The sequence below is a fragment of the Metopolophium dirhodum genome, chromosome 1, assembly GCF_019925205.1.
Source record: "Metopolophium dirhodum isolate CAU chromosome 1, ASM1992520v1, whole genome shotgun sequence".
NCBI lineage: Eukaryota > Metazoa > Arthropoda > Insecta > Hemiptera > Aphididae > Metopolophium > Metopolophium dirhodum.
In genome coordinates, this window is record NC_083560.1 from 29,787,464 (window position 1) to 29,815,233 (window position 27,770).

Sequence of the window (27,770 nt, forward strand, 5' to 3'; positions counted from 1 at the left end):
AGATATTAGATTAATCATTTGTTCAGAAGACAGAGATAGAAATTCATCATCTTTAACAAATATTCAGAAAATCATTATTATAATATCAATACAATTTACAGACAGGGTAAAATTTAATAAAGCTTCCAAAAAATGTGTAAACATAAAAACACAATGGTAGGTATATGGTAGGTATACCGAAAATACCACATAAAAATCTATATTGTGTAGCATTTCTTCACCACATACAAATATTTGACACATAGCCTATGACTATCAACAATTGAATATTTATATTATACACATACCAATACGTTTTGTTCGGTGACCATGATTTCACCACTATAAATATAATCTACCAAGCGTTGTAAGACCTAGGAGTCGAATTCTCTTAAATTTACAACATCTCCAACACTTTCAAGAAAACTGGTGAATATCGAACGGAACGATGGACTAGCTGATAATAAAACAACTCTATGTACATACACTTTTACACCGTCATCTGTTTATAACTTAATATCACATAACATTTCTTCTCTAAAAACCTAGAACGTGTTATTATTATTTATTTTGATAGTAAAAATTACTAAAACGTCATAGGTACCTGCAGAGACTATGTGGGCCTTGAAATAAACTGGGAGTATGACAGCTGTTTATGTATATTTTAGATTCATATCCGTTGGATTTCAGAACTCTCTTGTGGCCACTTGTCCATGGTATGACACGTTTTACAGAACCTATCTCTTTTACTATGTAGTATCAATTTGTAATAACTATTATAACTGCGAATAACGTCAAATTTGTCTTACTTCCCAAAAACTTATTTACTTGGTTTGCAATCTATTAATGATTATTAATTAAATTAAAACTTAACATATTTCATTTTTGTACTGTATATTATCTTAATATCTGTACTATAATGTATATATATTACATTTTACTTATTGTTAATAAGCATTTTAATAAAGTTTATAAATAATTAATGCTGCAAATCTAATGTATGCATGTTTTGTATGTTTTTCTTGACTATTTAAATTTTTTTCTTTCATTTTTGCATGCATATTTTACAATTTAAAATGCATATAAATCCTTAGGTACTAATCTAACCTTTAGAATTAGCTGTGAAATTTAGTAATTAATTTATTAAGCTGCCAAAAACTATTAAATAATGCAAAAAATTACATTATTAATAAGTTATATCACCTTATCACCTTCCCAAACACCAATCACCCTGTTATTAGTATTTGTGAATCATACGATTTAATTATTTTCCTCGCAAAACGCATAAGTAAGTTGATTTCTCAACAATAATTAAATACAACAATTACACATTTAATGAGGCATACTTTTTCTTCAAATGGAAAACTAATGTCATCACGAGTTATTAGATTAATCATTTGTTCAGTAGACAGAGATAGAAATTCATCATCTTTAACAACTATTCAGAAAATCATTATTATAATATCAATACAATTTACAGACAGGGTAAAATTTAATAAAGCTTCCAAAAAATGTGTAAACATAAAAACACAATGGTAGGTATATGGTAGGTATACCGAAAATACCACATAAAAATCTATATTGTGTAGCATTTCTTCACCACATACAAATATTTGACACATAGCCTATGACTATCAACAATTGAATATTTATATTATACACATACCAATACGTTTTGTTCGGTTACCATGATTTCACCACTATAAATATAATCTACCAAGCGTTGTAAGACCTAGGAGTCGAATTCTCTTAAATTTACAACATCTCCAACACTTTCAAGAAAACTGGTGAATATCGAACGGAACGATGGACTAGCTGATAATAAAACAACTCTATGTACATACACTTTTACACCGTCATCTGTTTATAACTTAATATCACATAACAATTCTTCTCTAAAAACCTAGAACGTGTTATTATTATATATTTTGATAGTTAAAATTACTAAAACGTCATAGGTACCTGCAGAGACTATGTGGAACTTGAAATAAACTGGGAGTATGACAGCTGTTTATGTATATTTTAGATTCATATCCGTTGGATTTCAGAACTCTCTTTTGGCCACTTGTCCATGGTATGACACGTTTTACAGAACCTATCTCTTTTACTATGTAGTATCAATTTGTAATAACTATTATAACTGCGAATAACGTCAAATTTGTCTTACTTCCCAAAAACTTATTTACTTGGTTTGCAATCTATTAATGATTAATAATTAAATTAAAACTTAACATATTACATTTTTGTACTGTATATTATCTTAATATCTGTACTATAATGTATATATATTACATTTTACTTATTGTTAATAAGCATTTTAATAAAGTTTATAAATAATTAATGCTGCAAATCTAATGTATGCATGTTTTGTATGTTTTTCTTGACTATTTAAATTTTTTTCTTTCATTTTTGCATGCATATTTTACAATTTAAAATGCATATAAATCCTTAGGTACTAATCTAACCTTTAGAATTAGCTGTGAAATTAAGTAATTAATTTAAGAAGCTGCCAAAAACTATTAAATAATGCAAAAAAATACATTATTAATAAGTTATATCACCTTCCCAAACACCAATCACCCTGTTATTAGTATTTGTGAATCATACGATTCAATTATATTCCTCGCAAAACGCATAAGTATGTTGATTTATCAACAATAATTAAATACAACAATTACACATTTAATGAGGCATACTTTTTCTTCAAATGGAAAACTAATGTCATCACGAGATATAAGATTAATCATTTGTTCAGAAGACAGAGATAGGAATTCATCATCTTTAACCACTATTCAGAAAATCATTATTATAATATCAATACTTTTTACAGACAGGGTAAAATTTAATAAAGCTTACAAAAAATGTGTAAACATAAAAACACAATGGTAGGTATATGGTAGGTATACCGAAAATACCACATAAAAATCAATATTGTGTGGCATTTCTTCACCACATACAAATATTTGACACATAGCCTATGACTATCAACAATTGAATATTTATATTATACACATACCAATACGTTTTGTTCGGTGACCATGATTTCACCACTATAAATATAATCTACCAAGGGTTGTAAGACCTAGGAGTCGAATTCTCTTAAATTTACAACATCTCCAACACTTTCAAGAAAACTGGTGAATATCGAACGGAACGATGGACTAGCTGATAATAAAACAACTCTATGTACATACACTTTTACACCGTCATCTGTTTATAACTTAATATCACATAACATTTCTTCTCTAAAAACCTAGAACGCGTTATTATTATATATTTTGATAGTTAAAATTACTAAAACGTCATAGGTACCTGCAGAGACTATGTGGAACTTGAAATAAACTGGGAGTATGACAGCTGTTTATGTATATTTTAGATTCATATCCGTTGGATTTCAGAACTCTCTTTTGGCCACTTGTCCATGGTATGACACGTTTTACAGAACCTATCCCTTTTACTATGTAGTATCAATTTGTAATAACTATTATAACTGCGAATAACGTCAAATTTGTCTTACTTCCCAAAAACTTATTTACTTGGTTTGCAATCTATTAATGATTAATAATTAAATTAAAACTTAACATATTACATTTTTGTACTGTATATTATCTAAATATCTGTACTATAATGTATATATATATTACATTTTACTTATTGTTAATAAGCATTTTAATAAAGTTTATAAATAATTAATACTGCAAATCTAATGTATGCATGTTTTGTATGTTTTTCTTGACTATTTAAATTTTTTTCTTTCATTTTTGCATGCATATTTTACAATTTAAAATGCATATAAATCCTTAGGTACTAATCTAACCTTTAGAATTAGCTGTGAAATTAAGTAATTAATTTAATAAGCTGCCAAAAACTATTAAATAATGCAAAAAATTACATTATTAATAAGTTATATCATCTTCCCAAACACCAATCACCCTGTTATTAGTATTTGTTAATCATACGATTCAATTATTTTCCTCGCAAAACGCATAAGTAAGTTGATTTCTCAACAATAATTAAATACAACAATTACACATTTAATGAAGCATACTTTTTCTTCAAATGGAAAACTAATGTCATCACGAGATATTAGATTAATCATTTGTTCAGAAGACAGAGATAGAAATTCATCATCTTTAACAAATATTCAGAAAATCATTATTATAATATCAATACAATTTACAGACAGGGTAAAATTTAATAAAGCTTCCAAAAAATGTGTAAACATAAAAACACAATGGTAGGTATATGGTAGGTATACCGAAAATACCACATAAAAATCTATATTGTGTAGCATTTCTTCACCACATACAAATATTTGACACATAGCCTATGACTATCAACAATTGAATATTTATATTATACACATACCAATACGTTTTGTTCGGTGACCATGATTTCACCACTATAAATATAATCTACCAAGCGTTGTAAGACCTAGGAGTCGAATTCTCTTAAATTTACAACATCTCCAACACTTTCAAGAAAACTGGTGAATATCGAACGGAACGATGGACTAGCTGATAATAAAACAACTCTATGTACATACACTTTTACACCGTCATCTGTTTATAACTTAATATCACATAACATTTCTTCTCTAAAAACCTAGAACGTGTTATTATTATTTATTTTGATAGTAAAAATTACTAAAACGTCATAGGTACCTGCAGAGACTATGTGGGCCTTGAAATAAACTGGGAGTATGACAGCTGTTTATGTATATTTTAGATTCATATCCGTTGGATTTCAGAACTCTCTTGTGGCCACTTGTCCATGGTATGACACGTTTTACAGAACCTATCTCTTTTACTATGTAGTATCAATTTGTAATAACTATTATAACTGCGAATAACGTTAAATTTGCCTTACTTCCCAAAAACTTATTTACTTGGTTTGCAATCTATTAATGATTAATAATTAAATTAAAACTTAACATATTACATTTTTGTACTGTATATTATCTAAATATCTGTACTATAATGTATATATATTACATTTTAATTATTGTTAGTAAGAATTTTAATAAATTTTATAAATAATTAATGTTGCAAATCTAATGTATGCATGTTTTGTATGTTTTTCTTGACTATTTAAATTTTTTTCTTTCATTTTTGCATGCATATTTTACAATTTAAAATGCATATAAATCTTTAGGTACTAATCTAACCTTTAGAATTAGCTGTGAAATTAAGTAATTAATTTAATAAGCTGCCAAAAACTATTAAATAATGCAAAAAATTACATTATTAATAAGTTATATCACCTTCCCAAACACCAATCACCCTGTTATTAGTATTTGTGAATCATACGATTCAATTATTTTCCTCGCAAAACGCATAAGTAAGTTGATTTCTCAACAATAATTAAATACAACAATTACACATTTAATGAAGCATACTTTTTCTTCAAATGGAAAACTAATGTCATCACGAGATATAAGATTAATCATTTGTTCAGAAGATAGAGATAGAAATTAATCATCTTTAACAAATATTCAGAAATTCATTATTATAATATCAATACAATTTACAGACAGGGTAAAATTTAATAAATCTTACAAAAAATGTGTAAACATAAAAACACAATGGTAGGTATATGGTAGGTATACCGAAAATACCACATAAAAATCTATATTGTGTAGCATTTCTTCACCACATACAAATATTTGACACATAGCCTATGACTATCAACAATTGAATATTTATATTATACACATACCAATACATTTTGTTCGGTGACCATGATTTCACCACTATAAATATAATCTACCAAGCGTTGTAAGACCTAGGAATCGAATTCTCTTAAATTTACAACATCTCCAACACTTTCAAGAAAACTGGTGAATATCGAACGGAACGATGTACTAGCTGATAATAAAACAACTCTATGTACATACACTTTTACACCGTCATCTGTTTATAACTTAATATCACATAACATTTCTTCTCTAAAAACCTAGAACGTGTTATTATTATTTATTTTGATAGTTAAAATTACTAAAACGTCATAGGTACCTGCAGAGACTATGTGGGCCTTGAAATAAACTGGGAGTATGACAGCTGTTTATGTATATTTTAGATTCATATCCGTTGGATTTCAGAACTCTCTTTTGGCCACTTGTCCATGGTATGACACGTTTTACAGAACCTATCTCTTTTACTATGTAGTATCAATTTGTAATAACTATTATAACTGCGAATAACGTTAAATTTGTCTTACTTCCCAAAAACTTATTTACTTGGTTTGCAATCTATTAATGATAAATAATTAAATTAAAACTTAACATATTACATTTTTTGTACTGTATATTATCTAAATATCTGTACTATAATGTATAAATATATTACATTTTACTTATTGTTAATAAGAATTTTAATAAAGTTTATAAATAATTAATGCTGCAAATCTAATGTATGCATGTTTTGTATGTTTTTCTTGACTAATTAAATTTTTTTCTTTCATTTTTGCATGCATATTTTACAATTTAAAATGCATATAAATCCTTAGGTACTAATCTAACCTTTAGAATTAGCTGTGAAATTAAGTAATTAATTTAATAAGCTGCCAAAAACTATTAAATAATGCAAAAAATTACATTATTAATAAGTTATATCACCTTCCCAAACACCAATCACCCTGTTATTAGTATTTGTGAATCATACGATTCAATTATTTTCCTCGCAAAACGCATAAGTAAGTTGATTTCTCAACAATAATTAAATACAACAATTACACATTTAATGAGGCATACTTTTTCTTCAAATGGAAAACTAATGTCATCACGAGATATTAGATTAATCATTTGTTCAGAAGACAGAGATAGGAATTCATCATCTTTAACCACTATTCAGAAAATCATTATTATAATATCAATACTATTTACAGACAGGGTAAAATTGAATAAAGCTTACAAAAAATGTGTAAACATAAAAACACAATGGTAGGTATATGGTAGGTATACCGAAAATACCACATAAAAATCAATATTGTGTAGCAGTTCTTCACCACATACAAATATTTGACACATAGCCTATGACTATCAACAATTGAATATTTATATTATACACATACCAATACGTTTTGTTCGGTGACCATGATTTCACCACTATAAATATAATCTACCAAGCGTTGTAAGACCTAGGAGTCGAATTCTCTTAAATTTACAACATCTCCAACACTTTCAAGAAAACTGGTGAATATCGAACGGAACGATGGACTAGCTGATAATAAAACAACTCTATGTACATACACTTTTACAACGTCATCTGTTTATAACTTAATATCACATAACATTTCTTCTCTAAAAACCTAGAACGTGTTATTATTATTTATTTTGATAGTTAAAATTACGAAAACGTCATAGGTACCTGCAGAGACTATGTGGGCATTGAAATAAACTGGGAGTATGACAGCTGTTTATGTATATTTTAGATTCATATCCGTTGGATTTCAGAACTCTCTTGTGGCCACTTGTCCATGGTATGACACGTTTTACAGAACCTATCTCTTTTACTATGTAGTATCAATTTGTAATAACTATTATAACTGCGAATAACGTTAAATTTGTCTTACTTCCCAAAAACTTATTTACTTGGTTTGCAATCTATTAATGATAAATAATTAAATTAAAACTTAACATATTACATTTTTGTACTGTATATTATCTAAATATCTGTACTATAATGTATAAATATATTACATTTTACTTATTGTTAATAAGAATTTTAATAAAGTTTATAAATAATTAATGCTGCAAATCTAATGTATGCATGTTTTGTATGTTTTTCTTGACTAATTAAATTTTTTTCTTTCATTTTTGCATGCATATTTTACAATTTAAAATGCATATAAATCCTTAGGTACTAATCTAACCTTTAGAATTAGCTGTGAAATTAAGTAATTAATTTAATAAGCTGCCAAAAACTATTAAATAATGCAAAAAATTACATTATTAATAAGTTATATCACCTTCCCAAACACCAATCACCCTGTTATTAGTATTTGTGAATCATACGATTCAATTATTTTCCTCGCAAAACGCATAAGTAAGTTGATTTCTCAACAATAATTAAATACAACAATTACACATTTAATGAGGCATACTTTTTCTTCGAATGGAAAACTAATGTCATCACGAGATATTAGATTAATCATTTGTTCAGAAGACAGAGATAGGAATTCATCATCTTTAACCACTATTCAGAAAATCATTATTATAATATCAATACTATTTACAGACAGGGTAAAATTTAATAAAGCTTACAAAAAATGTGTAAACATAAAAACACAATGGTAGGTATATGGTAGGTATACCGAAAATACCACATAAAAATCAATATTGTGTAGCATTTCTTCACCACATACAAATATTTGACACATAGCCTATGACTATCAACAATTGAATATTTATATTATACACATACCAATACGTTTCGTTCGGTGACCATGATTTCACCACTATAAATATAATCTACCAAGCGTTGTAAGACCTAGGAGTCGAATTCTCTTAAATTTACAACATCTCCAACACTTTCAAGAAAACTGGTGAATATCGAACGGAACGATGGACTAGCTGATAATAAAACAACTCTATGTACATACACTTTTACAACGTCATCTGTTTATAACTTAATATCACATAACATTTCTTCTCTAAAAACCTAGAACGTGTTATTATTATTTATTTTGATAGTTAAAATTACGAAAACGTCATAGGTACCTGCAGAGACTATGTGGGCATTGAAATAAACTGGGAGTATGACAGCTGTTTATGTATATTTTAGATTCATATCCGTTGGATTTCTGAACTCTCTTTTGGCCACTTGTCCATGGTATGACACGTTTTACAGAACCTATCTCTTTTACTATGTAGTATCAATTTGTAATAACTATTATAACTGCGAATAACGTCAAATTTGTCTTACTTCCCAAAAACTAATTTACTTGGTTTGCAATCTATTAATGATTAATAATTAAATTAAAACTTAACATATTACATTTTTGTACTGTATATTATCTAAATATCTGTACTATAATGTATATATATTACATTTTACTTATTGTTAATAAGAATTTTAATAAAGTTTATAAATAATTAATGCTGCAAATCTAATGTATGCATGTTTTGTATGTTTTTCTTGACTATTTAAATTTTTTTCTTTCATTTTTACATGCATATTTTACAATTTAAAATGCACATAAATCCTTAGGTACTAATCTAACCTTTAGAATTAGCTGTGAAATTAAGTAATTAATTTAATAATCTGCCAAAAACTATTAAATAATGCAAAAAATTACATTATTAATAAGTTATATCACCTTCCCAAACACCAATCACCCTGTTATTAGTATTTGTGAATCATACGATTCAATTATTTTCCTCGCAAAACGCATAAGTAAGTTGATTTCTCAACAATAATTAAATACAACAATTACACAATTAATGAGGCATACTTTTTCTTCGAATGGAAAACTAATGTCATCACGAGATATTAGATTAATCATTTGTTCAGAAGACAGAGATAGGAATTCATCATCTTTAACCACCATTCAGAATATCATTATTATAATATCAATACTATTTACAGACAGGGTAAAATTTAATAAAGCTTACAAAAAATGTGTAAACATAAAAACACAATGGTAGGTATATGGTAGGTATACCGAAAATACCACATAAAAATCAATATTGTGTAGCATTTCTTCACCACATACAAATATTTGACACATAGCCTATGACTATCAACAATTGAATATTTATATTATACACATACCAATACGTTTCGTTCGGTGACCATGATTTCACCACTATAAATATAATCTACCAAGCGTTGTAAGACCTAGGAGTCGAATTCTCTTAAATTTACAACATCTCCAACACTTTCAAGAAAACTGGTGAATATCGAACGGAACGATGGACTAGCTGATAATAAAACAACTCTATGTACATACACTTTTACAACGTCATCTGTTTATAACTTAATATCACATAACATTTCTTCTCTAAAAACCTAGAACGTGTTATTATTATTTATTTTGATAGTTAAAATTACGAAAACGTCATAGGTACCTGCAGAGACTATGTGGGCATTGAAATAAACTGGGAGTATGACAGCTGTTTATGTATATTTTAGATTCATATCCGTTGGATTTCTGAACTCTCTTTTGGCCACTTGTCCATGGTATGACACGTTTTACAGAACCTATCTCTTTTACTATGTAGTATCAATTTGTAATAACTATTATAACTGCGAATAACGTCAAATTTGTCTTACTTCCCAAAAACTAATTTACTTGGTTTGCAATCTATTAATGATTAATAATTAAATTAAAACTTAACATATTACATTTTTGTACTGTATATTATCTAAATATCTGTACTATAATGTATATATATTACATTTTACTTATTGTTAATAAGAATTTTAATAAAGTTTATAAATAATTAATGCTGCAAATCTAATGTATGCATGTTTTGTATGTTTTTCTTGACTATTTAAATTTTTTTCTTTCATTTTTACATGCATATTTTACAATTTAAAATGCATATAAATCCTTAGGTACTAATCTAACCTTTAGAATTAGCTGTGAAATTAAGTAATTAATTTAATAAGCTGCCAAAAACTATTAAATAATGCAAAAAATTACATTATTAATAAGTTATATCACCTTCCCAAACACCAATCACCCTGTTATTAGTATTTGTGAATCATACGATTCAATTATATTCCTCGCAAAACGCATAAGTAAGTTGATTTCTCAACAATAATTAAATACAACAATTACACATTTAATGAGGCATACTTTTTCTTCAAATGGAAAACTAATGTCATCACGAGATATTAGATTAATCATTTGTTCAGAAGACAGAGATAGGAATTCATCATCTTTAACCACTATTCAGAAAATCATTATTATAATATCAATACTATTTACAGACAGGGTAAAATTTAATAAAGCTTACAAAAAATGTGTAAACATAAAAACACAATGGTAGGTATATGGTAGGTATACCGAAAATACCACATAAAAATCAATATTGTGTAGCATTTCTTCACCACATACAAATATTTGACACATAGCCTATGACTATCAACAATTGAATATTTATATTATACACATACCAATACGTTTCGTTCGGTGACCATGATTTCACCACTATAAATATAATCTACCAAGCGTTGTAAGACCTAGGAGTCGAATTCTCTTAAATTTACAACATCTCCAACACTTTCAAGAAAACTGGTGAATATCGAACGGAACGATGGACTAGCTGATAATAAAACAACTCTATGTACATACACTTTTACAACGTCATCTGTTTATAACTTAATATCACATAACATTTCTTCTCTAAAAACCTAGAACGTGTTATTATTATTTATTTTGATAGTTAAAATTACGAAAACGTCATAGGTACCTGCAGAGACTATGTGGGCATTGAAATAAACTGGGAGTATGACAGCTGTTTATGTATATTTTAGATTCATATCCGTTGGATTTCAGAACTCTCTTTTGGCCACTTGTCCATGGTATGACACGTTTTACAGAACCTATCTCTTTTACTATGTAGTATCAATTTGTAATAACTTGTATAACTGCGAATAACGTCAAATTTGTCTTACTTCCCAAAAACTTATTTACTTGGTTTGCAATCTATTAATGATTAATAATTAAATTAAAACTTAACATATTACATTTTTGTACTGTATATTATCTAAATATCTGTACTATAATGTATATATATTACATTTTACTTATTGTTAATAAGAATTTTAATAAAGTTTATAAATAATTAATGCTGCAAATCTAATGTATGCATGTTTTGTATGTTTTTCTTGACTATTTAAATTTTTTTCTTTCATTTTTGCATGCATATTTTACAATTTAATATGCATATAAATCCTTAGGTACTAATCTAACCTTTAGAATTAGCTGTGAAATTAAGTAATTAATTTAATAAGCTGCCAAAAACTATTAAATAATGCAAAAAATTACATTATTAATAAGTTATATCACCTTCCCAAACACCAATCACCCTGTTATTAGTATTTGTGAATCATACGATTCAATTATTTTCCTCGCAAAACGCATAAGTAAGTTGATTTCTCAACAATAATTAAATACAACAATTACACAATTAATGAGGCATACTTTTTCTTCGAATGGAAAACTAATGTCATCACGAGATATTAGATTAATCATTTGTTCAGAAGACAGAGATAGGAATTCATCATCTTTAACCACCATTCAGAATATCATTATTATAATATCAATACTATTTACAGACAGGGTAAAATTTAATAAAGCTTACAAAAAATGTGTAAACATAAAAACACAATGGTAGGTATATGGTAGGTATACCGAAAATACCACATAAAAATCAATATTGTGTAGCATTTCTTCACCACATACAAATATTTGACACATAGCCTATGACTATCAACAATTGAATATTTATATTATACACATACCAATACGTTTCGTTCGGTGACCATGATTTCACCACTATAAATATAATCTACCAAGCGTTGTAAGACCTAGGAGTCGAATTCTCTTAAATTTACAACATCTCCAACACTTTCAAGAAAACTGGTGAATATCGAACGGAACGATGGACTAGCTGATAATAAAACAACTCTATGTACATACACTTTTACAACGTCATCTGTTTATAACTTAATATCACATAACATTTCTTCTCTAAAAACCTAGAACGTGTTATTATTATTTATTTTGATAGTTAAAATTACGAAAACGTCATAGGTACCTGCAGAGACTATGTGGGCATTGAAATAAACTGGGAGTATGACAGCTGTTTATGTATATTTTAGATTCATATCCGTTGGATTTCAGAACTCTCTTTTGGCCACTTGTCCATGGTATGACACGTTTTACAGAACCTATCTCTTTTACTATATGTAGTATCAATTTGTAATAACTTTTATAACTGCGAATAACGTCAAATTTGTCTTACTTCCCAAAAACTTATTTACTTGGTTTGCAATCTATTAATGATTAATAATTAAATTAAAACTTAACATATTACATTTTTGTACTGTATATTATCTAAATATCTGTACTATAATGTATATATATTACATTTTACTTATTGTTAATAAGAATTTTAATAAAGTTTATAAATAATTAATGCTGCAAATCTAATGTATGCATGTTTTGTATGTTTTTCTTGACTATTTAAATTTTTTTCTTTCATTTTTACATGCATATTTTACAATTTAAAATGCATATAAATCCTTAGGTACTAATCTAACCTTTAGAATTAGCTGTGAAATTAAGTTATTAATTTAATAAGCTGCCAAAAACTATTAAATAATGCAAAAAGTTACATTATTAATAAGTTATATCACCTTCCCAAACACCAATCACCCTGTTATTAGTATTTGTGAATCATACGATTCAATTATATTCCTCGCAAAACGCATAAGTAAGTTGATTTCTCAACAATAATTAAATACAACAATTACACATTTAATGAGGCATACTTTTTCTTCAAATGGAAAACTAATGTCATCACGAGATATTAGATTAATCATTTGTTCAGAAGACAGAGATAGGAATTCATCATCTTTAACCACTATTCAGAAAATCATTATTATAATATCAATACTATTTACAGACAGAGTAAAATTTAATAAAGCTTACAAAAACTGTGTAACAATAAAAACACAATGGTAGGTATATGGTAGGTATACCGAAAATACCACATAAAAATCAATATTGTGTAGCATTTCTTCACCACATACAAATATTTGACACATAGCCTATGACTATCAACAATTGAATATTTATATTATACACATACCAATACGTTTCGTTCGGTGACCATGATTTCACCACTATAAATATAATCTACCAAGCGTTGTAAGACCTAGGAGTCGAATTCTCTTAAATTTACAACATCTCCAACACTTTCAAGAAAACTGGTGAATATCGAACGGAACGATGGACTAGCTGATAATAAAACAACTCTATGTACATACACTTTTACAACGTCATCTGTTTATAACTTAATATCACATGACATTTCTTCTCTAAAAACCTAGAACGTGTTATTATTATTTATTTTGATAGTTAAAATTACGAAAACGTCATAGGTACCTGCAGAGACTATGTGGGCCTTGAAATAAACTGGGAGTATGACAGCTGTTTATGTATATTTTAGATTCATATCCGTTGGATTTCAGAATTCTCTTTTGGCCACTTGTCCATGGAATGACATGTTTTACAGAACCTATCTCTTTTACTATGTAGTATAAATTTGTAATTACTATTATAACTGCGAATAACGTCAAATTTGTCTTACTTCCCAAAAACTTATTTACTTGGTTTGCAATCTATTAATGATTAACAATTAAATTAAAACTTAACATATTACATTTTTGTACTGTATATTATCTAAATATCTGTACTATAATGTATATATATTACATTTTACTTATTGTTAATAAGAATTTTCATAAAGTTTATAAATAATTAATGCTGCAAATCTAATGTATGCATGTTTTGTATGTTTTCGTTGACTATTTAAATTGTTATCTTGATATATATTTGAAAAAATCATAATTTTTTAGTGAAAATCGGTAAAAATATCATTTCCACATCAAGATCATGTCTAAGATATTAATAATAACATATAACTAGTTTGCAAATTAATCCATCAATCATATCGAATTTGATATTATATACAAACCTACACTATAGCAAAACATTTCAGTTCTAAATGGCTGACTTACATCTCTCCAATCTACATTCTAATATGAGATTACATCAAGTTTTATGGCTCATACATTATATTATGTTAAAACATGTAAACTTTCCATAAGTTCAATCATAATTATCATAATCTCACTGAAAATATATATATATATAACTAATATTTTGTCTTTAAAAACTGGTACATTCATATTTACCTTTGCTTAAAATTATTATTTTAGTTTAAATATCTTAAAAACTGTATTCTTAGAGCCACAGTCATCAGCTATATAATATAACACCTATACTATCATTAAAATGTTCACTAATTTGCATCACTATACCTTTCTCGAAATGCACAAACCTATAACACCTCGGTCAAGAATAAAGCATTGATTTTCTGATTAAATATAAGAACACTATATTTTTTTGATTTTCCATCAACGTAACATATAAATCATATAGATATTTGTCTCCAATGATCGTTAAATATATGAGAGTATTTATGCTGGAACCATACCCGATCGCTTATATTATAATAAATCATATGATAGGTGGGTAGGTACAAATTATATCTTATATCCATCAATTAACACTCATTTACTCAAAATACTAGGAATTTATTTTATGTTTTTAGACTAGATACATAATTATTTTATACACTATTTTATTTACTTTATAAATAATGTGTAACGCGTGTATATTGCCATCACAATTAAGGATATATCTTAACATGTCTAGTAGATATTAAATAATTAGTCGTAGTTTGATTTTGTATAGGTATAATATATATTGAATATTCATACTATAAATAATAAATATAGCTTTTACTGTATTCGACTTTACTCTTAATAATTGATAGGTATACAGATTTGTATAATAATATCATATTTCCAACAAAAATATATACAAACTCCATATTCATATTAAAAATCAGCAGATTTTCAAATATAAATCATATTAGATAAAACCATATTATGATAAATATTATATTTCTATATAGTTGTCATAAATATCACCATTTAGATCGTAAATATAAACATATTTATACTTCAACACATATGAGTAAATAAATAAAAAATCTCTGTCTTTAGAGTTTACGTGTAGTCAAATCTATATAATTTAATGCTAAAAGATTTTTTACGATCATTATTATTTGTTTGTTATCACATATTGTATATACTAATATACTTTAGAAGTATCAAGTACCCCCGAATAATATTTTCAAATTAAAACACAAAACTAAAATCGTTCTTCTTCGTTTAAACTTTAAATATCTAATTTCGTCCAAACTTGAACTTAAAATAACAATAAAACAGTATGTTTATATATTTTTACATTTTTTGGTTACTGTATTAACAACTTACGTGGACTCTTGATTTCAATTTTTAATCCTTAATTGGTTATTAATTTAAATTTTGATCTACAAAATAATTTGTACATTTTCAATTTGATAAATTTAGTCGAAATTTGAACTTTATGCTTATAAGGAAAAATCTTGCTCATGTATTTTTAATATTTTTATACTAATTTTGTAACAATGTCTGAGTATTATATTTGCAAGTTTATTGTCCCAATAAATAAAATTGAATTGATAGTAAATATTTATAGATAAAAATAAATAAAAACAATAATAACCAAAACCAATTTTGTCGAAAACTAACTTTGCGAAAAAAGTCCTATTTTAATTTTTTTTTTTTTCTTAGGGCCTTTGAAAAATATTAGGGATTTTGACCTCTTGAAGTACCAACTAGTTTGACTATCAGATTGCTACCAAAAAATAAAATGACATAAAATATCGTTTACAGGGAAGTTCTGTCTCAATAAATTTAATGGTTTTTGTTTTGTAGTTATGATCTTAAGAAACTCATTAAAATAATATCAAAACCTTCTTTATAATGTCCTATTATTTAGTAACCCGACGGTGTAACCTTGACGATTGTGTATGTGTTAAAATTATAATTTTTGAAATTGTTGTTAAAACTATACATATAATTTACATTTACAAATATTTAAATCTATACGGTAGCGAGTTTTAATATTGTTATATAAGAAATGAAATAACAAATTTGTTGGTAAAATTTTATAATTGTTTCGAATTCATGGCAATAGCATTGCCGGGTCAGCTATCTTATACCTATATGAAAATCCCGTGTCACAATGTTTGTCCGACAAACTTGGTATAAATTTCATATATACAATTTCAAGCCTTCGCCATTTTGACTCTTTTTTAGCTATTATTATAGCCATAAAAAATGTTCAAATTTTGTAAAATTGTTTAAATTACTGTCGATAAAAACTTATGGGTTCCACCTGGTAAAATATCTTGAAAATATAACGCAATGTTCGCCAATAGTCGCTTTATAGTTCATCAAATATTAAAGATACACAGGCACAATTATATTGTATATGCAATGAAAAAAAAAAAAGGTGGATAAGTGGATGTTGCTCTGCTGTACAGTAGGTTACAAGTGGCTCACTGTAATGGATGGTGTTAAATTTGAATTCAATGATATAATATCATTGTATAAGAAAAACGATTATGAGCGAAAACGGTCAGTCAGCCTATGCTATTATCAAGTATATTTGATGATATTATTGTGAATAAAGTAATTTATATATAACCTATTTACGTGGAGCCTTGTTTTAAATTTTCAATCCTTAGCCATAAAAGTTAAACATTTTATACATTTTTAACTACAAAATAATTAATAAATTATAAATTTGATAAATGTTGTCAAAATTTGAGCTTTAAATGCTTATAAAAAAAATTGTGCATATGTATTTTTAATATTTTTCAACTGCTATTAGAACGATATATCAGAAGCCTTATATTAAATGGTCACGCTTTTTTACCCAACAAATAAAATTTTATTGATATTTATAGAAAAAAAAAACTAAAAAAATTGAAAACTGACATTGTCCGTAAACAGATTTTCAAAATTTTATGGTGTATAGAAAATGCTAATATAAACATTCAGTGAAATTTTCAAGTATCTACAGTCATTTGTTTTTTAATTACAATAAAATAAGAAAATTGTTACATGAGAAATCGATTTTTGTTAATCCAACTGAATCGAAACGTCTCATCTTTCACTCCATAATAACTGCATTGTCCGTCTGGGTATCATATCTAGACATCATGCTGAACGAAAATGTGTCAAATGAAACACGATAGCGTAATGTTCGTGGTTTTAGTTCACTTGTAGATAACGAGGTGACCAAAAATTGAACAAAGTAATATAAAGGTCAATTATCATGGTAGACATTATTTATTAATTTATTGTGATTTCAACAGGCTCCTGGGAATATCTGTGCTGATTGTTTGAGTCCATCGGCCAAAAACAAATTCGGTGAAGTGGAACCGTTACCGTAATACAGTGCACGGGCGATTGTGACCATCGTTGTATCCGTCTTGTTTAGCAATTATTAAATGCGGCCTTTTTGACCACTGTGCTAACTTTCGGAACCTGATGATTTTGTCAAGACTGTAGAACGTGCTATGAAATTCCATCGCGTTCAATGTCTGAAGTATTTTGTAAGTGTACAATTTAAATTAAAACAAAAATAGTGGTGTTAAATTTGTTTTATACTCAGATGACGTACCTATTTATTAAACGTGCGATCGAGGTTATCATTTGCAATGTCTTCAACCTCCTGCAGCTTTGGATGTGGATAAACCCAAATCGGCATGGCGATGTTCGTTTTGCACAGATCACGACCATTTTTAGTAAGGTAGATGAGCGTCTGATGATCGCGAGGATGGGGAAAATATGAGTCTAAAAACCCAAAGGTATGTTAATAAATGAAATATTTATGCGACTACCTAGTATTTATTAATCTACTTCAGATTTCATTGTTTTCGAAAAGAATATGGTTTTAATTTCTGTGCCGTGTCTTATCTCAAAATTATTACAACTCACACTGAACTTATAGACTGTACGTAGTGTTATAGTGTATGCATTATTTGCTTTACAATATTTATCAAACTTGTGTAATGTAATATGGAAATTTGATTGAATTATGTAATTTGCACCATCACAGGTAGTTAAAAATATGGATTGTAAATTTGCACCAAATTAAATTGTTCTTTATCTCTTTTGATAGTACCTACATGCACGTTTCGATACCTAGTAGACCAATAGAGTTAATTAAGATATTATTGAGATATGAGAAGCTAATAATAGTTATAACTTATAACTTATCCTACATAATATTCTATTTTAGTTTCTTATTTCACTAATACCTATTCACACCGACATCGTTCTACAATACGTCAGAATATTGACTTAAAAGGTACCATATAACAATATACAATGTATGTTATGAAAAAACATATATAAATATATTATATATACCTATTATTACGATAGATATAATCAAGGCTGGGATTTAACGAGTTAAAAAGTTAAAGTTAAGTTAAAACTTAAAAAGTTAATTTTATTTTAACTTTTTAACCTGACTAGTTACTTTTGTCTTCTCATTAACTTAACTGTTAACTTACTACATTTATTTTTTAATTAACGTGAAATTATAGAATTCATTTTTAATTTTAAGAAAAAAGTTAAATTAATTTATTTTGTTTTTAATTTAATTATATTTCGTTATTTCAGACTATTTTGTTTTCATGTCAAAAAATATTTACCATGAATTGTTTAAAGTTAAAAATTTATATCATTTGAATTTAACTTATATGGAAATACTGTATACAGTATAAACACTATGCCTATAATTTAGTTTTGGGTTGGAAGTAAATTAGGCACGCTAGCGTTGTGTAAACAAATTAACTTTTTTTTAACTTAATAAAAAGTTAACAAAAAGTGTGCATTAACTTTTAACTTAACTGAGTTCACCTATAGTTAAATTTACTTTTAACTTTTAACTTTTTGTTATTGATGCATATTAACTTAACTTAACTGAGTAAAATAAATTATTAACTTGACCAGCCTTGGGATATAATAACATATTTATTTTTTTTCAAAAATTCATAAAAGACATACTGTGTGAATGCCATACGTGAATACGACAGTTCAGACGTCAAACTTTCTTATAAAACTTTCCAGACAACAGTTAATACTGTGGTGGATAGTTTTTGTTTCTCTTGACGCCTTTGAATGTTACTGGGAATCATTTACTTTTTACCCCTCCCTAAAGTAGCAAATAGACCATTTTCGTATGCTGAAGTAAAAAAATCTAAAAGATTTTTTAGTCAGTAGGTACCCCAAAATATGATGACCGACACACATGAAAAAAAAATATTAAAAAACAAACCTTATTGTAGAACTAATACATTCATCCCTCATAATTAAAAAAAATATATTATTGTAAAGCCAACAAATTCTCCACTCAGAATCGAAAATCAAAAATATCAAATCCTAAATTCCAAATTAAGTTGTTAAAAAATATTAATTTCATATATTTTTTTAATGTACCTAATTATTATCCAGAAAATTTTTTGTATTCATATTATAATAATGAAAAATTTGTTCCAGTTTGAACTCCAATTTCTGTAAACGTGAAAATCCAAGTACTGTAAGTAGGAAATTGTAGTGCTATTATTTTCATTTATAGGTACATATCAAATTTAACTGTTTATTTTTATTATTATCAGGTGAACAATGAGAACACTAATAAACTAGACAATGGCGAAGAGCTGAACATTTATAAAGATGTAGTGGAAAAACAGAACATTGGATTGTATGTAGATTTGATGTAAAATAGTTACATGACAAGACAACTATTGTTCAAACTGAAGACGATTCAGTGCAGATTCGAGTGTATAACGTACGTCACCATCGTCCAAAATATATCACATCATTGATTGGAACACTGGTCTTAAAACATAGTTCTGGAAGGAAAGCACGATTGATTAAAGTAGATTCAAATGAAACTGAAACAACCTACCTTTCACAACTTAGAGCCGGGGAAAAAAGAAAAGGGTAATGACTGAGGCTAGTGACAATAAGGCCAATATTATTTCTTTCAGTATATATTAATATATTGTAATTTTAACAGGAAAAGCTTGGAATCCATGTGAGGTTTGATGTATCTACGTGATAATAAATACTGAAAATAATATTAATTGACCTTTCTTACTTTTTTAAATTTTCTGTCGCTAGCCTCAGTCTGTATCTTTTTCCTTATTCCCCGGGTCTAGGTAGGTAGCGAAAGGTAGATTGTTTCAGTTTTATTTGAATCTAATTCAAGCAATCGTGCTTTCCGTCCAGAACTATGTTATAAGACCGGTGTTCCAAACTATGAAGTGATATTTGGACGACGGTGGCGTATTTATCCTCTTTATATGAACATCAACAATATTAAAGTCAATACATAATATTGTAATTTTGTTATATATTTCAACAACCATTTTTAAAGAATGTAAACTAATTGTTATTACATCTTGTCTCAATAAACCTGAATTAAAGTGGTTATTATTGTTATATTTATCTCATAAACTTCAGATTAAAAAGTTGTAAACTAAATGTTTTTAAATTTGTTTTTAAAATTTAAACTAAGTTGACCTAAATAGAAATGGAGTTTTTCTGGCGTTCCCGGCTGTCTTTCAATTTTAGATTGGAGATAACCTGAAAAGATGAATCAAGCGTGATATATTTTGCTAAAACGACTAGATCCATATAGTCTTCACTTACCTACTGAATTCAATGAGTATTCATCCATACCTTTGTCTCTCATACCGCGGAATAGTTACGATACATTTTACATTACAATTTTTCAAATTATGTTTTAGTTTTGAAAAATAAGTAATAACCAACCAAATGACAGCCCTCAAGAGTTTTATTAAACCATTATTACAATAGTAGGCAACTATAAAAATACGCTTGGTCTGCACATAAGTATAACATTTTTCATTTATTAATACAGAAATTAAAAATTTAAGTCTGATATAAATTTTTGTTGAGCAATTTAAAATAGCCAATTTGTAAATCTGTTTTTTAGATAAATTTTAATTGTAAAAACATTAATTTAAGTAATGTAGTTTATTTTTTCTTTATTTTTTTGAAATTTCATTATTATTTTTAAATAAAGTAAAGTGTATTTAGGTATTTACGGCGGGGTACAGTGTGGTTTGTTTTGTGCACAATCATATTCTATCGACGAACGAAATTATGACGTGCTAAAATGTAACAATTATTGATAATTTATTATAATATTGAACACTGCAGTAATGTACCTATTTTGCCTATACAATACGCCGGCCAACACTTTATGCTTAAGCAAAATGCAGGGAATAGGTACCTAATATGGCCATGCCTTGCCATCAAGACTTACCTATTGTTAGATCTAGAAGGACTGTAAGAAATAAAAAGTCTAGAATGAAAATTCAAATACGCTTCTAAAAACGTACTCTCTTCGGGAAATTTTCAAAAGCGGATTAACATTAAACATTAATATTGCGCATCAGTTGTTACGTCATCCCGACATCCCGTACAGCATATTGTTAAAGGATATGTCCAACTATGCATCATTATAAATTGTACAGTTTATAATAAGCATTACTAATGATTTGCGATTTAATAATAATTGAACGCTGGTAGTTACCGGGCTTGTTATAGATTACATAGACATTTATTAGAATTTGGATTTTTGGAATTTGTTTTATGACAATATTCTGTTCTACAGATAATAATATTCTTATTTCTTAGTATTGATAAACTTTTATAGAACTATGATTCTATAATTATGTAGCGAGCTGTGACTATTTACCCAATTACCTAAAATATAACACCTTTCTAGGCAGTAGATCAAAGTGTATACGTAATCGTATATAGTACGCGCCGCGTAACATTAATAACAATAATAGCGTATGCGCTGCGTGTGTAGTAGTACAACGAATATCGAGCGTGACCATGAACAGCGTGCGTCAATATATATATGACTACTTATATAAATAACTCGCATAAAATGTCCATATAGATCGTGTGTGATATAGAATAAAAATGCCACACATGTACAACAACATATATATAAGTTCAACTTCCTGCCGTGGGCGTAGCGCGTGACAATCCCGCGAGATTACCATATATGGTTATTCAGAGTAAAGTAGAGACAGGGACTGAACCATCGAGGAGAGCTGATGGACAAGCGTTCATCAGACGAGCAACCGACGAGCTTAGGAACAGTCATCAGGAACTATATAGTCACATCTCGCTAGATTTTAGTCGTATAATTGGACTTAGAATAATTTTTATATATCAACAACAGTTAAATAAATTAAATAAACGTAACTATACTATACTTTAAACTCAAGTTTGTAACAGGACATAAAATATAATCACTACAAAAAAGGCTAGAGCCAACAACTATTATTTACGACAGCCAATCACAGCGTAGGACGAGTACAACCAATCACAGGACAGAACGAGAGTGAAACACCACATTTTGGACTTAAAAAGGAATTACAAGTACTTCCATACATCATATGAACATCAAAAGCACATCAACGGATAGGGGAAGTCAAGACGAAGACATCATTACCTTCCCCATGGTCGTAACCCCAAAAACGTCGGAGATACCATCAAATCCATCACGAGAGAAAACACAACAGACAACCGGATAGTAGACACGTTTACTAGTTAGTACGGATAATAGTACTTATACTAGCAAGATTTGGCATAGCAACAACACACTCTCATTCCTCATTCAAGCTTCGACCAAACTACAACGAAGACTGAAGACTCCGATCCATGGCGTTCAAGTGCCACGACCGGCGAACAACAACCGGTACGATCCCGTGTGCAACTCTCTCAGAGTATCACCCCAAATCGATCGTACGGTCTAACGACAATTCCAGAACATTGCCGGTTGCCTATATATCTTTGTCCACGGAGTTAACTAAGTGGTAACCTCTCGTTATATCCGACGTCGGAGAATGGCTTAGGCCGGAACTCCGATGCAGATACTCGATGCGCCACCATAAGATTCGTGCGACATAGATTTGGCCCAACGTGAAGGACAGCGAAGGCGGGTCTCACAAAATACAGACACGGGGATTCGACACTTAGGTAAACGACCAAAAGACGGTTCAAATTGTGAAACAAATTGTCCTTTTCAGGACACCTCGGATAAAACAAGTCCCCCCAAGCGCGCCTGCCTAGGCCTCGCTCAATCCAAACAGAGATTGTAATTAGACGCCACTTATTTGAGCGGGCCTAATTCAATTATCTGTTCCATCCATTATTTTGTAATAACGACTAAATCCTTTTGTATTATATAACTATTAACGGGAAAAAGGTGTTTCCCATACCCAAATATTGTAATATGTAAAATTATATAAATAAAGGACTAATTATATGTATAAAACAGATGTAATTCATGGTAAATGGCAATATAACTGAATAGTTAAATTAACAAGCAACGTTTCAAGTTCTACATTTTTACCTTCATTCTTCTATTCATTGACTGGGGAACGTTACAATTATATGATATTACTAATAAGTAGGGTGGAGGACTTGTAGCTCTAAAAAGTCACCAAATATGCATTTAAATATACAAAATATGCACTTGAGTATAAAAAATATGCATTTTTTTAATGTGGATATTTTTGAATAAAAAATAAGAATTTTTCTGTTGGTACTTATTATTTTGATGAAAAAATTGTATTTACAACTTTATTTAACAACTTACAATTAATTATTTGATAATATATTTAATTAATAACCCGACAAATTGCGGCATTAGATCGGCAAATCTCGAGAAATATCGTCGATAATATCAACGTTATTTTGGATGTATAAATAAATAAATAAAAACGTTGAAGAAAAAATATTGGTAAACCTATAAATTATTTAAAATATGCATCTAAAAGTATAAAAAAAGAAAAAATTTGCCCTAAAAACCAAAAAAATGCAAAATATGCCCTAAAAACCATAAAAAACGCAAAATATGCTCTAAAAACCAAAAAAACGCAAAATATGCATTTATATGCACAATAAAATTTCAAAACTAGCTTTGTGGTAGCATGAAACGCATTTGTTTCGCACTCTGCTATTTTTGTGACTGTGCAAAAAAAATATGCAAATGCTACAAGTCCTCTGCCCTACTAATAAATAGTGATAATTAAGTTTATAACTATATTATACCTACTACTATAGATAAAATATATATTGTATTTTGGAACCGAAAAAAACCAAAATAACCTCTACATCAAAATATAGGTTTTGGTTTCGGTTCCTAAAAAAAATGTATGTAAGTGTTCCGGTCCCAAGATTTTCAAAAAGATTTCGGTTCAAACCCGGTCAATTCTGGACTTTGATACGGTTCCAAGACCTGCTATAGACACTCAACATTTTCACCAAATATTAAAGTTCTGTAAAAGAATTATGTAAAATTTTCTGTTTAAAAATTCATAAAAGTTTTTGTTTTTATATTTAGCTATAACATTAGATATTTTTATAGAAGGTTCCCAACAAGTTTTTCTACCTCTAACAGAAAATGTTCACATACAAGTTACGCTATTTATAGTTATGAGATATTTTCGATTTTTATATTATAACGATACACAGATTGGCCGCACACGAACAATTTATATACAAATGCATAATACAATACCTATAGTATAATATACTATTTGCACAGATATATACTAGCTAAATAAGTACTCCTATATAATTTACATTGTTGCCTTCGCCATTTTGACTCTTTTTTAGCTATCGATGGCCGCCATTTTCTCGGGGAGCAAAACATTTCATTAATTACACAAAATGTATTAGATACAACATCGTTTTTAATGGTAAAATGAAATAGTGAATGTAAAATGACTTACATAAAATATTTTTTTTGTTTTTAAAACTACAGGTTTAGAAACAATAACATACAATACAAAATAAATCGTAATTAATCTTATTTGTCATATGAAATACCATGCCATTGCCCCCCGACCTTGACGCGTTATTGATTCACGGTGGGAGTTCGCTATCTAGTAATATATAGATGTCTGTGACTGTTTGTCATGAATTATTTTTATTTTATTTATATGTTTTGAGTATCATTTTTTGTAAATCAAATCTTATACTCTGATCAAATAAATATCTGAACTTTACCATGTATATTATTTTACATATTTAATTTGAAATTTAAGTTTTTCGTAATCATTTTCCTCGCTTTAGCATTATTTGATATTATGTGTTTTATTATGTGATTGGATGAAAAAATATTTGTTGTTCTGCAGGAGCGCGAATCACGGTTTATCTCACGCTCTGGTAGGTAAGGTTCAACATTTTTATTGTATATTGTAGTGACGGATACTGGGTTACTCACGGCCACATTAACTGTTGTCGAATCACTAATCATTACTACGAATAACACCGGTATAAGACCAATACCATTAATATATAAGTATACAAATCTCGAAGATTGTATTCTACCTATTTCTACCTATTTAAGTTATAAGTAACCCAACTTATTGTTTCTACCAATGATTGAATGCGGAAAACTTATGAGGAATCATAAAATAAATTATCAAAACTATTAGATATAAAAAGAAATTTATTTATGAATTTCTAATTCAAAATAATTTAAAGTTTTCCGAATTTTGACGAATTTTGTAAAAATTCGAAACCCTCAGACGCTCATAAAAATTCCTATGGATTTATGCTCAACTTTTTTTTTTCTTATTTACACTATCAACTTTTGAGGAACCTTCTATTAAATTTTCAAGGTTTTTCACCAAGCAATACATTTTTATTGACATCCATAATTTAAAAAAACTAATAAAAATCAAAATTGTCTTATAAGTTATATTGTCTTATAGTTTGTACTTTTGAAAACATCAACAACACGCATTCAAATTTTCATATAACAACCGTACAGTGTGAACGTGTTCTCGTTTCCGCTGTCATCTATTATAGTTTAAAAAAGTTTAAACATTAAAAAAAAATATTAGCACAGAACGGCGTACAATAATGATGAATTAGCCATAAATCGAAGTTGTTGACTTGTTTACGAGTTATTCTGTCTGACTAGAATTTTTGTTGATAATCTGTAATTCAGGCCGCTTTGTGCTAATTTTCTCATTAGTATGAATTTTTGTTGACAAACTGTAATTCACGTCGTTCTGTGCTAATATTTTTTTTTAATGTTTGTACAGTTGAACATCTTGAAATTTTTTTGAATAAGATATTTTTTCAAGTTGAGGCACATAATTTGAGTATTGATTTCACTTCTTTATTAAGCCCCAAATTCTATTTTTTCAACCGTGGCCCTTTTTAGCACAGAACTTTGAGATTGATTTCACATCTTTATTAACACCAAAGTTCTATCTTTTCTCCCAATCTCTTCAACTTACGCACAGAAAGCCTTTTTTACTTCTCCGAAGTAGTTTTTTTGAGGATTTCAATTATTTTTCCGAAGCACGTTGTATTGTGATATACTGAGGATTATATATATTATTATATTTAATTTTATTTGGAAATATGTTTCTTACATATTATAAATTCAAATATTAAAGACAAGCAAACATGAACTTATATACTTTATTGTAATTATTGTAAATATGCATTATAATAATACTATTGTTTATCGTATAAATATCGTGTAAATTAATCATAATATAATATATTACAGCCATAATTTAAATTTATATCAATTATATTGTTGTAAACAAGTCAACAATTCCGAAGTAGTTTTTTTGAGGATTTCAATTATTTTTCCGAAGCACGTTTTACTGTGATATCTCAGGACAATGTAATTATTTTACTTTGAATACTAAAATGTAGGCGTTTTTGGAATTCTGGGGCCACTTTTGTATTTTTGTGATTTGGTAGTTAATAACAGTTAAAAAGATTTATTTTTTCTCGTATATACCTATAATCCATGTATGTATATATAAGCTATGATTTTAGTCTAATGTAATCTCATACAATATTTCAATGTATGTATGATTGATTAAAAATATAAGTATCTGCAATATTATTCAGGATAGGTTAGCTTGATAGTATTGTGTATGTAAACATACAATAACAAGAATGTATGTATGTTCCCACATGTATGCACATTGCACATTGGTACTACAGATGCGACGTTAGTTATTGTATATTTCTAAATTTAGGTAATAAACC

At 28.0% G+C, this 27,770-nt stretch overlaps 1 pseudogene; it reads right to left on the minus strand.

The window, feature by feature from the left end:
• LOC132935843 (ring canal kelch homolog) overlaps nucleotides 1-26,004 on the minus strand; it is a 101,228-nt pseudogene extending 75,224 nt beyond the window's left edge.
• Nucleotides 26,005-27,770: the final 1,766 nt, after the last annotated feature.